This window comes from Scyliorhinus torazame, chromosome 10 (genome assembly GCF_047496885.1).
Source record: "Scyliorhinus torazame isolate Kashiwa2021f chromosome 10, sScyTor2.1, whole genome shotgun sequence".
NCBI lineage: Eukaryota > Metazoa > Chordata > Chondrichthyes > Carcharhiniformes > Scyliorhinidae > Scyliorhinus > Scyliorhinus torazame.
The window spans coordinates 34,271,534-34,286,781 of NC_092716.1; the positions used below are offsets into that span (position 1 = coordinate 34,271,534).

General features: G+C 46.6%; 1 protein-coding gene across 2 annotated transcripts in view; it reads right to left on the reverse strand.

Annotated features, from left to right (window-relative positions):
* The window catches only part of vps9d1 (VPS9 domain containing 1), a 130,292-nt gene that overhangs the window by 32,560 nt on the left and 82,484 nt on the right, over nt 1–15,248 (reverse strand). The window lies entirely within an intron of this gene.

Consider the following 15,248-nt stretch of genomic DNA (forward strand, 5'->3'; position numbering starts at 1 on the left):
CATACACTTATCTCCCCTCCCTCTGTGGCCGCCATCTGCCTCTACTGTGCTCCCCAGTGTGGCCCGAACGTATATTAACTGGTGTGTTCTTGATGTTCACTCTGGTTTCTTGCGTGCCCCCGCTGGCCCATCTCCTGTGGCTTTGCCCCCCCTCCCCCACCATCTCCCCTTCCTCCCCCCCACCATCTCCCCTTCCTCCCACCCTCCTTTCATTTTCCTTTATGTTCTGTGGCTCATCCGGGTCACCCTTCCCTCTCCCCCTCGGTCTACTGGCAATGAACAAGTCTTGAAATAAGTGAATGGCTTCCACGTCCTGTGGAAGGCCTCTTCCCACCCCGAGATGGCAAATTTTATCTTCTTCAATTGGAGGAATTACGCCAAGTCGCACAGCCAGTCTGCACTTTGGGTGGTGCTGCCGATTGCCAGCTGAGCAGGATTCTTTGGCGGGCAATTAGGGAAGCAAAGGCTAGGGCATCAATCCCCCCTCCCCATAAAGAGTTCTGGCTGCTCGGCCCCAAAGACCAGCACATTTGGTCATGGCTCCACCCTCACTCCCACAATCTTGGACATCGTCTCAAAGGTCTTCCAGAACCTGACATATCTGGGACAGGCCCAGAGCATGTGGGTGTGGTTGGCTGGGCCTCCCTGGCACTGTTGGCATTTGTCCTCCACCTCCAGGAAGAACCTGTTTATTCGGATTCTAGGTAGGTCCGCTTGGTGCACCACCTTTAGGCTCAGTCCTGCACATGTGGAGGTGGAGTTCGCCCTGTGTATGCTTCCATCCAGTGTTCTCCCCTAATTCTAGGTCTAGTTCTTCCTCCCATGTTTCCCTGGTCTCATCCAGGTGGGAGCGTACCTCTTCTAACAGTCTCCCATTGATCCCCACAGTTTCCCTTCCCCTCGGTCGCCCACATCCAACAGTTGCTCAATAGCGAATGTCCTGGTAACTGGGGGTACGTCGTCGTTTCCCTAAGGAAGATGTTTTTGACATATATGTGTCTCAGTTCGTTTCCTTTTGGTAGTTGGAACCTCTCCGTGAGTTCCTCCAGGATTGCTATACTGTCTTCTGTGTATATGTCCACTGTCAGTGTCCCTTTGTCCTGTCTCCACCTTTTGAAGGTGGTATCCATTGTTGCGGGCATAAACCTGTGGTTGTTGTAGTTGGAGCCATAGTGGACATTTTGGTCATCTGATACCATGTTGTCTCATCTGATACCATGTTCAGAGCTTGGCTACCACTACTTGGCTTCTGGAGTACTTGGTTGGACAGGATGGGAGTGCAGTTGTGACTTGGGCTTGGAGAGACGCCCCTATGCAGGAACTCTTCTCCATCCTCACTGATCCTGCTCCTGGTTCCTTCACCCACCCTCTCAATCTTTCTGCTGTGGATGCCAAGTGGTAGAACTGTAGGTTTGGGAGGGCCAGGACACCCATGCTACTTCTTCTTCGATGGACTCTTTTTTGGATCCTCAGGTTCCCCCCCCCCCCACCCCCCACCCACACAAATGCAAACTCTACAGCCACGTAGCCAAGGTTTTTGCCAGGATTTTTGCATCTACATTGAGTAGCGAGATGGATCTGCAGGACCGGTACTCAGTCGGATCTTTGTCCTTTTTGGGTATCAGCGATATTGAGGCTTGTGTTAGTGTTGGCGGCAGGGAGCCCCTTACCAGCGACTCTGCGAACATCTCCCACAAGTGCTGTCGCAGATTTGCAGAAGACCGCCGGGAATCCATCTGGCCCCGGCGCCTGTCCACCTGCATGGAGTTGATACTCTCCATGACCTCTCCCAGTTCCAATCGACCTTCCAAGCCCCATCTCCTATCTTCCCCCACACCTGGCATTTCCGGTCCGTCAAGGAACTGCTTTATCCCCGGGTCCCTCGTGGGGGTTCAGAGGTGTATAGCCGTTGGTAACCTGAGCTATTTACCTCGTGGCTGCCTGTTTTCTCAGCTAGTGAGCCAGCAGGAACCTTAAAAGGTCCAGTGTCTGGTGGAGCTGGTGCACTGCTTTCCTCGTGGAAAGCAGGTCAAAGTCCTCTCTGCCAGTAGCTCTACAGCCGGGATGCTTCCTAGCTGCGCTCTCTTTCCTATCCTTGCGCGGCTTGTACGCAATAATTTCTCCACTTATCTCCGCCTTCAGCACCTCCCAGAACGTGGAGGGTGAGACCTCCCCATTCTGGTTGTTGGTATCATACCCGTCCATGGCTTGTGATATCCATTTACAGAATGCCTTGTAGGCAAGGAACGCCTTATCCAGCCTCCATGGGGCGGGTGTTGGGGCTGGCCCGTCTCTCTCTCACATGCGTGCACACTCTTTCACACACTCAAACTCCTGCACCTGATCAATGTTTGCGCTGAGTAATAACACAGCAGATTAGGTAGTGCCAACCTCCTGATGGTCTATTCCTTTGCAAAAAAAGGTCCTACAAACCAGAAGGGTCTTACCCGCCCAAACAAAAGTAGGTATTAACTTATTGACCCTACCAAAAAAAGCCTCAGAAAAAAAGACTGGGAGACACTGGAACAAACACAAAAACCTTGGGAGAATATTCTTCACCATCTGGACTCTTTCCACCAAAGTCAGAGTCAGAACATCCCACCTCTTCAAATCAACATCACCCCCATCAACCTGACTGGCCAAGTTAAGTTTATGGAGCAAGGCCCAATCATCAGTCAACCGAATTCTCAGATACCGGAAACTAGTCCTGGCTGAACAAAATGGTAGCCTCAACAGGTCAGCTCCTCTCCCTGGGCGGGGTTCACTGGAAAAAAAAAATCACTCTGGCCCACGTTTAGTTTATACCCTGAAAAGGAACCAAAATTCCTGAGCACCTCCACTATCTCCCCTCATTGGAGAGAGGGGGTGAGATTCTCCGACCCCCCGCCGGGTCGGAGAATCGCCGGGGGCTGGCGTGAATCCCGCCCCCGCCGGTTGCCGAATTCTCCGGCACCGGAGATTCGGCGGGGGCGGGAATCGCGCCACGCCGGTTGGCGGCCGCCCCCCCCCCCCGCGTTTCTCCGGCCTGGATGGGCCGAAGTCCCGCTGCTAGAATGCCTGTCCCGCCGGCGTGGATTAAACCACCTCTCTTACCGGCGGGACACGGCGGCGCGGGTGGGCTCCGGGGTCCTGGGGGGGTTGGGGGCGATCTGGCCTCGGGGGGTGCCCCCATGGTGGCCTGACCCGCGATCGGGGCCCACCGATCCGCGGGCGGGCCTGTGCCGTGGGGGCACTCTTTTCCTTCCGCCTTCGCCACGGCCTCCACCATGGTGGAGGCGGAAGAGACTCCCTCCACAGCGCATGCGCGGGGATGCCGTGAGCGGCCGCTGACGCTCCCGCGCAAGCGCCGCCTGGCTATGTCAATTCCGTGCGAGCTGGCGGGGCACCAAAGGCCTATTCCGCCAGCTGGCAGGGCGGAAATCAGTCCAGCGCAGGCCTAGCCCCTCAAGGTTAGGGCTCGGCCCCCCAAGATGCGGAGGATTCCGAACATTTGGGGCAGCGTGATGCCGGACTGGTTTGCGCCGTTTTTAGCGCCGGTCGGTTGACATCGCGCCGATACCGGAGAATTTCGCCCTGGATCACTAATGTATAACAAATCGTCTGCCACAGGGTTGTGTTTTCTTTTAAATGGAATGACATATTATTCTTTACGTAACAATGGCAATGATCAGAAACAATAGCTTGCCTTTGTAGGTGGGGTGTTTTGTTATAGAGTCCCATGTATTTTGATATTAAAATAGAATTTATTCTAACATAACTCATTCTGAAAAAAAAAAACACGGTGACCGGAGAATCGGCGCCAATGGCGCTGTCGCGGCACCGGTCGCTCGACGCCCCCCCCAAGCGGTTCTCCCCGCACGATGGGCCGAGTGCCCACCGAGTCCTGTCGGCGTCGTTCTTGTGTGGTCCGATCCGGCGGGACCTCGGCTTTCATGCTGCGGGGGCGGCCTGGTGGGGGGAGGGGGGGATCCGACTCCGGGGGGGGGCGCTTCCACGGTGGCCTGGCCCGCGATCAGGGCCTACCGAGCGGCGGGCGGGCTTATCCCATGTTCCTCCGCGCCGGCGCGGCGACGGCAACCCACACGCATGCTCGAATTCGCTCCGGCCATGGCAACCTACAAAGGCTCACGCCCGTATCGGCAGCTGGGGCCCCGTGAGGCGCTCCAGTGCCGTGCTGGTCCCCTGTGCAGCGCAGGATCACTTATCTTAGGGGCCGGATGACGCCGACGTAAAACGCTCCGGCGTTTACGACGGCGTCAACACTTAGCCCCAGGATCAGAGAATCCCGCCCATCGTTCGGGACGCCAGTTTCAATTACTAAAACTCTCGCACCTGAAATTTGTTTAATATTGGCAGTACAGAAATATTAAAGGTATGAACTGGTTGATCTTTCAAGGGTTGGGACTAAAGGATCTGGTAATGTGAAATAATCCCGTAACAGCCTCCCCGAACAGGCGCCGGAATGTGGCGACTAGGGGCTTTTCACAGTAACTTCATTGAAGCCTACTTGTGACAATAAGCGATTTTCATTTCATTTCATTCATGAGACAGGATTAGTTAATTACCTCATAGTGAAGCTGTCCCCAAGGTACTAGTGATCATAATATGATTGAATTGAACAACACATGACAATTTGAAGCACTGAATGACTTAACATCTTCAAATTATGCCATAGTAATACTGCTACTTCTGTTTCGGTGAGATTAAGTTTTACAAGAAAGTTGTAGTGTAATTCAAGAGTCGGAAGTGCATTAAAGTCAACTTATGCAAGAACCTTCCAAGAAGACAGTCTCACAACCTTGGTGTTTGACCACATGTGGAAAATAATTCCACTCTGGTGCAACAGCCAGATGTTGACATGAGCAAAGGGAGTTTTGACTCTCTTGAATACTTTATAAAATTAATGTTCTGAGACTGTGGCCACTCCCAACTGCTATCATATTAAGAGGTAACCTGAGGGTATGCATCATGTACAGAATGAATCATAGAATCCCTACAATGCATAAGGAGGCCATTCAGCCCATCAAGTCTGCACCGACCCTTGGAAAGAGTAGCCTATCTAGGCCCAGGCCCCGATTCTATCCCCGTAACCTCACCTGACGTTTTGGACACTAAGGGGCAATTTAGCATGTCCAATTGACTGCACATCTTTTGACTGTGGGAGGAAACCGGAGCGCCTGGAGAAATCCCAACCAGACACGGGGAAGTGCAAATTCCACACAGCCAGTTATCCGAGACCAGAATTGAACCCGGGTCCCTGGTGCTGTGAGGCAGCAATGCTAACCACTGTGCCACCCAGGAGGTAGCTAGGTGTGGCATCATGTTACAATATGGTCTTGCTAATGCATTGCAGTTCACTCAAAAACTATCAGCCAACAGTATGTATCTGGACCATTCGGGGCAGATTATCTGAACAGCAATCTGGTGGAGTGGATCACTTGTCTGTTGTCAAAACAGTTGATTTCAATGGAATAATAACTATCTGGATTCCACAACAATGTGGTGGTGGTGGTGGTGGGGGGTCGTTATGTTCTGCTTCATCGGTTATTGGCCAGGTTGTGAAGATGCGGATTCCTTCGCTTTGTGTCTCCACAAGTTACTCAACCCAAAACATTAACAAATGATCCAACAGTGAATCTTCAGCCTGCGAGGGATTGACTTATCCACTCATGACTACCAACTTTCAGTGAAGATGGAAATCCCAGAAAATAGAGTATACATGGATTTCATGCCTGTGTTAACTCTTTGGCTGATTTATTCATTTTACTACAATTTTCCTGCTTTCTCATTTAATATTTTTCCTCTTGAAATACTTATCCAATTCAATTCATCTGTTTCAAGAATGGCATGTGTTAAAGTAGTGGGGCATCATTCACCGACCCCCCAGCGGGTCGGAGAATGGCCGTTGGCCGCCGTGAATCCCGCCCTCCGCCAGTTGCCGAAGTCTCCGGTACCGGATATTCGGCGGGGGCGGGAATCGGGCCCGCCGGTTGACAGGCCTCCCCGCTCAATTCTCCGGCCCGGATGGGCCGAAGTCCCGCCATGAAATTGCCTGTCCCGCCGGCGTAAATTAAAGTAGGTATTTACATGCGGGACAAGGCGGCGTGGGCGGGCTCCGGGGTCCTGGGGGGGGCGCGGGGCGATCTGACCCCGGGGGGGTGCCCGCGATTGGGGCCCACCGATCCGCGGGCGGGCCTGTGCCGTGGGGGCACTCTTTCCCTTCCGCCTCCGCAACGGCCTCCACCATGGCGGAGGCGGAAGAGACTCTCCCCACTGTGCATGCGCGGGAAACTGTCAGCGGCCGCTGACACTCCCGCGCATGCGCCGACTGGGGATGTCATTTCCGCGCCAGCTGGCGGGGCAACAAACGCCGTTTCCGCCAGCTGGCGGGGCGGAAATCCCTCCGGCACCGGCCTAGCCCCTCAATGTTGGGGCTCGGCCCCCAAAGATGCGGAGCATTCCGCACCTTTGGGGCGGCGCGATGCCCGTCTGATTGGCGCCGTTTTGGGCGCCAGTCGGCGGACATAGCGCCGTTGGGGGAGAATTTCGCCTGTGGTCTCCAACCTTTTTAAGCATAAGATCATTTTAAAAATTCAACTTTACTAAGAGCCCCCAAATATTTATGCTAGGCACAACACTCACCTATTCTCAATGTGGCATCTGTGCTTGCACACTACTTGTGATTGCTGTGAAGTCTGGTTGTAGTTTGAAATGTCCCATAGAGTCCATCAGATGGGCATCTGTGAGACGAGAGCGACACTTGGACTTGATGATTTTCATCTGGGAAAGTAATCTCACAGAGGTATGCGGAACCAAAGTAGGCCTTCACCTTGAATGCGCAGGATGTCAGAAGAGGGTAATTCTCTCTGTCTAAAAGTCCCCAAAAGTCTTTGTCCCTTGACCTAGCTTTCAGCTCTATGTCATTTTGCATGGCGATGATTTCCATGTCATGTCCACTACTTTGTTCAAACACCTGCTGAAATTGTGCTGTCAGTTCTCTAATGTCAACTTGAAGAAAAGGGTTTGAGACAAACAGTGCTTTGTTCCATCTTGTCTACCTCCGGAAATCGTCTTTTGAATTCCTTTTCCAATTTGGTCAGGTGGTCACAGAATTTGTTTGGATGGAACTCTTTCAGTTTGACCTTTGGTTGGATTTTCTCCAGATTTTGGAGGTGCTCAGTAATTTTGTTCTTTAACGGAGAGGATCACAAGCCCAGTTTCAACTTGAACGCATTCACTGCATTGATCATGTGAGACAAGTCTCTGTCCTGCCGTTGTGTTCGCGATTCAGCTCAGTAAGTTTTGCATTTATGTTGATAAGAAATACCAAGTCGAACAACCACGTATTATCTGACAGCTTGCTGTACACCTCATTCTTGATTAAAGAAAGGTGACAATTTCAGGGAGCAGATCTAAAAATCTCAGGAGGACATTTCCTCGACGTAACCACCTCACATATGCATGAAGGATTAGTTCACCGTAGGTGGCATCAAGCTCTTGGAGTAACGATTTGAGCAAGCAATGTTGCAGAGCTCTGGCATGAATTGAGATGCCGATCTTGACAACAGTCATCACATGAGAAAATTGAATAATCTTGCTCGCTAGCACTTGTTGGTGGCAATCACAGTGGTAATTGACAAAGGAGGAGAATTCAGGATCATGCAAAGTGCAACAAAGCCTGCATTGACGGTGCACCATTGGTTGTAATTGAAACCAGTTTTTGATCAGAATATTTTTCTCAGTCATGTACCTTTTGAATTTGTTGTAGACATCCTCGGCTCTTGTTCTCTCTTTGAGTGGCAAGAGAGGAGAAAGTCCTCCTTTATTGTTGAGTCTTTGAATGCCATACAAATGAAAATAATCAACTGGCCGTAACCATCATGTCTACTGAATCATCAAACTACAGTGAGAAATAGTCACAGCCAGATTGGTGCATTTACTGACACACATCTTCGGACAATTCCACCCTTCTAGCTACTGTTAAAGCACCAAGCAGTATGCTCTTGATGGCTATTATAATTTCATCTTTGTTTGTCAAGTCTTTAAACAAAGTGTCGGCAGCAACTACCATAGCCTCCTTGATAATCAGTGAATGGTTTCTTATGTTTCACCAGCAGATGGCTAATGCAAAGATACAGCTTTTCTAGCCTTGCCTTTAGTCACAGGCTTTGACAATAATGGCTGCTGAGGTTTCAAAATTCATTTTAACTCCCAACTTTCTTCATCCGAATCGTACTGTTTAAAGGGAAATTTTCTTGAAATTTTGTCTTGTGATGTTGTTGCAAATTACTCTTTTACTTAAGGCTACACTCTGTTCAAACAAAGAACAATAAAGAACAGGAACAGGCCCTTCGGCCCTCCAAGCCTGTACATAGAACATACAGTGCAGAAGGAGGCCATTCGGCGATCAAGTCTGCACTGACCCACATAAGCCCTCACTTCCACCCCATCCCCATAACCCAATAAGCCCTCCTAACCTTTTTGGTCACTAAGAGCAATTTATCATGGCCAATCGACCTAACCTGCACGTCTTTGGACTGTGGGAGGAAACCGGAGCACCCGGAGGAAACCCACGCAGACACGGGGAGAACGCGCAGACTCCGCACAGACAGTGACCCAGCGGTACCGGTCATGCTTGCCTTCATTGGCCGGGGCATTGAGTATAAGAATTGGCAAGTCATGTTGCAGCTGTATAGAACCTTAGTTAGGCCACACTTGGAGTATAGTGTTCAATTCTGGTCGCCACACTACCAGAAGGATGTGGAGGCTTTAGAGAGGGTGCAGAAGAGATTTACCAGAATGTTGCCTGGTATGGAGGGCATTAGCTATGAGGAGCGGTTGAATAAACTCGGTTTGTTCTCACTGGAACGAAGGAGGTTGAGGGGAGACCTGATAGAGGTCTACAAAATTATGAGGGGCATAGACAGAGTGGATAGTCAGAGGCTTTTCCCCAGGGTAGAGGGGTCAATTACTAGGGGGCATAGGTTTAAGGTGAGAGGGGCAAGGTTTAGAGTAGATGTACGAGGCAAGTTTTTTTACGCAGAGGGTAGTGGGTGCCTGGAACTCGCTACCGGAGGAGGTAGTGGAAGCAGGGACGATAGGGACATTTAAGGGGCATCTTGACAAATATATGAATAGGATGGGAATAGAAGGATACGGACCCAGGAAGTGTAGAAGATTGTAGTTTAGTCGGGCAGCATGGTCGGCACGGGCTTGGAGGGCCGAAGGGCCTGTTCCTGTGCTGTACTTTTCTTTGTTCTTTGTATGATACCAACTTTTGACAGTACCGGTCATGCTTCCAACCTTTGCCAAAACCCTCAGCACTTCCTTGTGCCGTATCCCTCTATACCCATCCTACCAATGAGTTTGTCAAGATGCCTTTTAAACGCCGTTAATGTATCTACTTCCACAACCTCCCCTGGCAACGCGTTCCAGGCACTCACCACCCTCTGCGGAAAAAACCTGTCTCGCACATTTCCTCTAAAGACAAATGGTCTTGCCTTTGACATTCATAAAAATAAATTTGTTTCCCTTTCCTGGTGGAAATGATAGATGTTTGCCGTCTTGGAGGTCCCTGGCTCCTCACTCATTATTTTGTCTTTAACCAGCTTATTCCAAGTTTTGGTGAGAATTCCCATTGCCCGAATCCCAGATATTCGGCGTTGTCCGCCAATGAGCTAATTCGCTCATCATTATGAGAAAACCGAGTTTTGTGCAATTTGGCGCGGTTCGGCAGGATTGTTCGAGACCTGTCGATCGTGATCGACTATTTGGAGACCACGGTGTTAAACCATTCCACGTTATAAGAACCCTCTATGCAAAAATCATTCATAATTCATAAACTCTTAAATCTCCCTTGACATTCTCAAATGCAATTAGTTCTATTTGTTTCTAATTGGGTATAGTATTACATTGCAATAGCAAAGAACAATCTTGGGGATTCCACAAAATACACTACTCTAAGGCTGTTATTAACTTTCTGCCTGGAGAGCAAGACTCCATGCCAACATTTCTTAGGTAAGTTGTGGTTTGCATTGTGTAATCCAAATACTTGTCTAAACGACCACGCTTTTACCTGATGCAATAATTGGTGTTTAATTAGAGATCAAGTTGAAGCCTTTAGTTCAACTTAATACCAGACCTTTGAAAACCAGAAATTTAATGCACAGCCCTTTTACTACTCTTTGTTTAAAAGAAACCGAGCTGCACACAAATGCCTGGATGTTTTCTGTAAAACTTTTTAAAAATTAGGTGCAAATAGGATCAAATTAAAAAACTTATCAACTGCTGTTTTTCGATTATGGTAACTTAAAAAAAAAAAACTTAAATATCACTGGCTTACCAAAATGCATTCACAGAATCACTGAATTAGTACAGCACAGGAGGAGACCATTTGGCCCACCCTGTCTGCACCAGCCCTCCGAATGGCCAACTCACCTAGTCCTATTCTCCGGTCTCCTCCTATAACCCTGCACACTCTTCCTTTTCAGGTAAAGTCTAATTTCCTTTTGAATGCTTCACTGGACCTGCCCCCACCACCACACTATCAGGATGTGCATTTCAAATCCTAACCATTTGCTGTGTAAAAAAAGTCTCGCCTTGTATCACTTTTACTTCCTTTGCGAACTTAAATTTGTGTCCTCTTGTTCTCGATCCTTTCACAGTTTCTTCTACCTACTTTGTCCAGACCTCTCACGATTTTGAATATTTCTGCCAAATCTCCTCTCGGTCTTCTTTTCTCCAAGGGAAACAGTCTCAACTATTCCATCTTCATAACTGAAGTCCCTGGAACCATTCTCGTGAATCTTTTCTGCACCCCTCTAATCTCTTCACAGCATTCTGAAATTGTGGCGCCCAGAACTTGGGCAATACTCTAGAGGATGCTGAACTAGTGATTTATATAAAGTCAGCATAACTCCTTGCTCTTGTACTCTATGACACTATTAATAAAGCCCAGGATACTGCATGCTTTATTAAGTGCTCTCTCAACCTGTCCTGCACCTTCAATGATTTATGCACACATATACCAGGTCCCTCGGCTCCTGCAGTCCCTTTAGAGTTAGAGTTATACTCTTTATTTTATTCCCATTATTTTAATTTTTAAATATACTATTTAACTTTATTAGCTATTAAACTTATAATTTTAGGAAATTCTCGGCTTCTTTGGTTGACCATTTATTTATTTTCAATGATATTTTCAGCTCACAGACACGAGAACAGATAGTCGTGGAGCCCCACAAGATGAGTTTTATTATTGGAAATAGCATAATTCTACAAAACACAACTCAACGTACATTTTACTGCACGCTCAGTATTCCCTTCCTCAATCCCTCTCCTTGGATTCTCTACTTTGATTTTACTGCCTCTCATTATAAGCAATTCTAATTTTTCCACATTCTATTTCTTTAAAAGATGACTTGCTAATAGTTTATTCAGCTGTTTATTCTACCACAAAGTGGGTCACAAAGTCAGTTTTGGAGCTGGTAACCGCAATTAAAATTGACCTCTGGTTGAAAGCGAACTATAAAAATTCAGCCAAATTAAGCAATTTTAAATCTTTCAAAAGTTTCACATTTCTGTGAATAGTATTCCTGTGTCACACAAAATCCCCACACTTCTATATCTCCCAGGAGCTCTGTTTATACATGTAAAAGGCTATTAATGGAGCAGGGTGATGGTGAGGACTGAGAGCTCCACTGGCTGTGGAACAGAAAACAGGAATGGAAATGTGTGAAAAGGAAAAAAAAGGATTGTATTATTGAAACAGGCGATATCTTTTCTGGACTTTAATTTTAAAGCCCCAACAGACATATTAGAATTAGGTTCCAGGCCACTTCCACCATCATACACCATGATAACATCTTATCACCAGTGTAATGAGCTCTGACAGGGTAGGTATTACAGTTTGCCCCAATGCCATTGCTTGAGAAGAGAGCAAAAAAAAAAAACAAGGTTGCCAATTCATATTGCTATTCAGCAACCTCTTGGAAAATCACAGAATCACAGAAAATAGAGTGCAGAAAAAGCCGTTCGGCCCATCGAGTCTGCACCGACACATTAAAAACACCAGACCTACCTACCTAATGCCATTTTCTAGCACTTGCCAGCTCTAGGCCCATAGCCTTGAATGTTATGATGTGCCAAGTGCTCATCCAGGTTATTTTTAAAGGGTTTAGCTCAGTGGGCTAGACAGCTGGTTTTAATGCAGAACAAGGCCAGCAGCGCTGGTTCAATTCCCGTACCAGCTGAGAATTCTGAATACCCGAACAGGTGCCGGAATGTGGCGACTAGGTACTTTTCAGAGTAACTTCATTGCAGTGTTAATGTAAGTCTACTTGTGACAAATAAAAGATTATTATGTGAGGCAACCTGCTTCAACCAATTTCCCAGGCAGTGCATTCCAGACCATCACCACCCCCCTCTGGGTAAAAGAGTATTTCCTCATACCTCCCCAAACCTCCTGTCCCTCACCTCTCGTGACTGACCCTTCAACTAAGCTGCTCTTGATCCACCCTGCCCATGCTCCTCAATCTCGTACACCTTGATCAGGCTGCCTCTCAAGTATTTTCTGCTCCAACAAAAACAACCAAAGCTTATCCAACCTATCTTCACAAATTAAATGTTCCATCCCTGGCAGCATCCTGGTGTATCTCCTCTGTACCCCCTTCAGCGCAATCACATCCTTTCTATAGCTGTGGCTTCACATAAGTTCTATACAACTCCAACATGATCTCCCTGCTTTTGTAATCTCTTGCCTTTTGCCTCAATTGATAAAGGCAAGTGTGTCGTATGCATTTTTCACCACCCTATTAACCTGCCCTTCCGCCTTCAGAGATCGATGGACAAACATGCCAAGATCCCTTTGTTCCCTGGAACTTCCAGTGTCATGCCTTTCATTGAATACTTCCTTGTCAAATTATTCCTTCCAAAGTGTATCACCTCACACTTTTCAGGGTTAAATTCCATCCACCAAAGGGCTGATATCAGGCAGGGACAGGAGAAAATTCTGCTGTCACAATTCTTAAAGCTGAAAGATCTGTTAATACTTGTGACATAGATGAAGCAGGGCAAGACAGAGGAGGGCGGCCAGCAGCTGTACTCCAGCAATAAACAAATGCCACCAGGAAAATAGTCAAGCAGCAACAGAAAGGGGAGGAGAATGAAAGGCAGCAAGAACAAAATGAACTCTAAATACAATCACATTATTCCAGCATTTTATTTATTAACATTGATCAAATTTGGAATAAAAACTTGTGTTTATATTTAGAACTCCACATGATCTGAAAGGAATACATGCGCTAACCAGTAATTATCTGAAATGGTTGGCTTTCCACATACCGAAAGAATGCTAACTTTGTGAGCAGTCAAAATACAAATCCTTCAACCAGTCATTAAAATATCTTTGTGGGACCAGGAAATGAATCCAATTCCATGCAAAAGAAAATCTAGGTATATCATTAAGAAAACAAGTATATCATTACTAAGAGTTCAGGCAAAAATTCTAGTATGGGGAATTCTGCGTGCATGGTACATGTTGGAAGAGATGTTATTCTACCCTACAGTGTACCCTACAAGCAGTGTACTGCACCAGACCATTGGCACGCGGTAGTACATAGTTGCAGCTGCTTGAATAAAAATTCCCAAATACTGTATGATTCCAAAAGATTTCCTATAACTTCTCAACCTCACAGTTGGAGGAGAGCAACCGGTGATCATAATGCATTGTAGTGGACAATTGCAAACCCTAGTATTGGTTCATTGGGCCCCGCTGCAGCAGTGTGATGTTTCAGCTGCTCTGCATTGGTCACTACTGTCTCTTTCTGATTACTCTAACCCTCAGGTCAATATGACTCCATTCAATGCTTAATTGACAGATTGCTATGCAGCTCCTGATTCACCATTGTAAAAATCTTTTCACTGCAAGAAGGAAACAAGTTCAGCCACCAAAAGCAAGACCATCACGTCAGTGACTGATAATGGCAGTATATATAATTTAAGAACTGAAATTAAACAATTATCAGATTCGAAGGAGAAAGCAAAGGTACTTTTCACATAAAGGGGCAGGAATAGAAAGCTGTACTGATAGGGTCCGATGAATTAAGGTAGGAGGAGGTTTGGGTGGAGCATAAACATCAGTATAAACCTGTTCAGCAAATGATCTGTCTCAGTGCTACAAAATTCTACATGGTAACCCAAATATATAAACATGTAACAGATGGATAAGCCATTTAAAAAAAAAAATTCCCTCCATATCTAATTGTTGAGAAAAATGCTGAATACAATTTTCAATTTAAGAACATACCTTCATTTATCTTACTGGATGAACCAATGGCAGAAGGAAGGTAGAGCTACTATAAGTGTACTCTATTTCATTGCAACCCCATCATTACTCAGAGGGTGCAATTAAAGTGCGACAAGCTTACATTTATATTTTTTCATTGTAAAATTGGATGCAGGTATTTCTAATTGAAACAATTGCCGAAAGGCGAATGATTTGGACTACCTTTAATGCGAATCTCCCATGGGCATTACAAAAGATCAACTTTAATCTTGGATGAAGCAAGGGTGCAGGGTAAAGTATAATTAGGATTTAAAATAATACATTGTCATTATTTTTAACATGTTCATTATATATTCCTATGTCTGTACTTACAATGGAAAAAGTTGCCATGAAAGCATGTCAAAAGTTTGTAGCATTATAAACAATAGTGCAGTATTTCAAAACTATTGTGGATTTTTCTTCTGTAGTGTATAAACATTTGAATGTGGAATGTGAACTATGTAATTGCAGTATGCTAATACAAATATAGGCCAACAGTTCCTGCAGTGATTTTAACAGAAGCATGAAATTCCATGTCTAACAGTCAAAGGGGTTGGGATGTTACACTGAAAAGTGAGGAAGCATGAAGTGGCGAGGTGGGGGTGTGGTGAAGAGGTAGGAGTGTCAAGTACTTGGGTTAAGGCAGGGATTGTTTGAAAAGTTTGCAAACAAAATTTAGAATCTTCTAGAGATTTTGGTGAGCATCAAAAGAGGTTAGTGCGACAAGTTCTGATCAATGTTAGTGGTAGTTAGGCTGGCTATAATCACTGGAATGGTGAGAAAAGAGATGTGGAGGAAAGGCACAAACAGTAACTATTGTAGAGGAGTGTACAGGCACCTTTCCAGGTTTGTGGACTGAGGACACGGATTAGAGCCTTCATCAAAATAAAATGTACAACACTGGTCAAACTAATCAACAACAAATTGT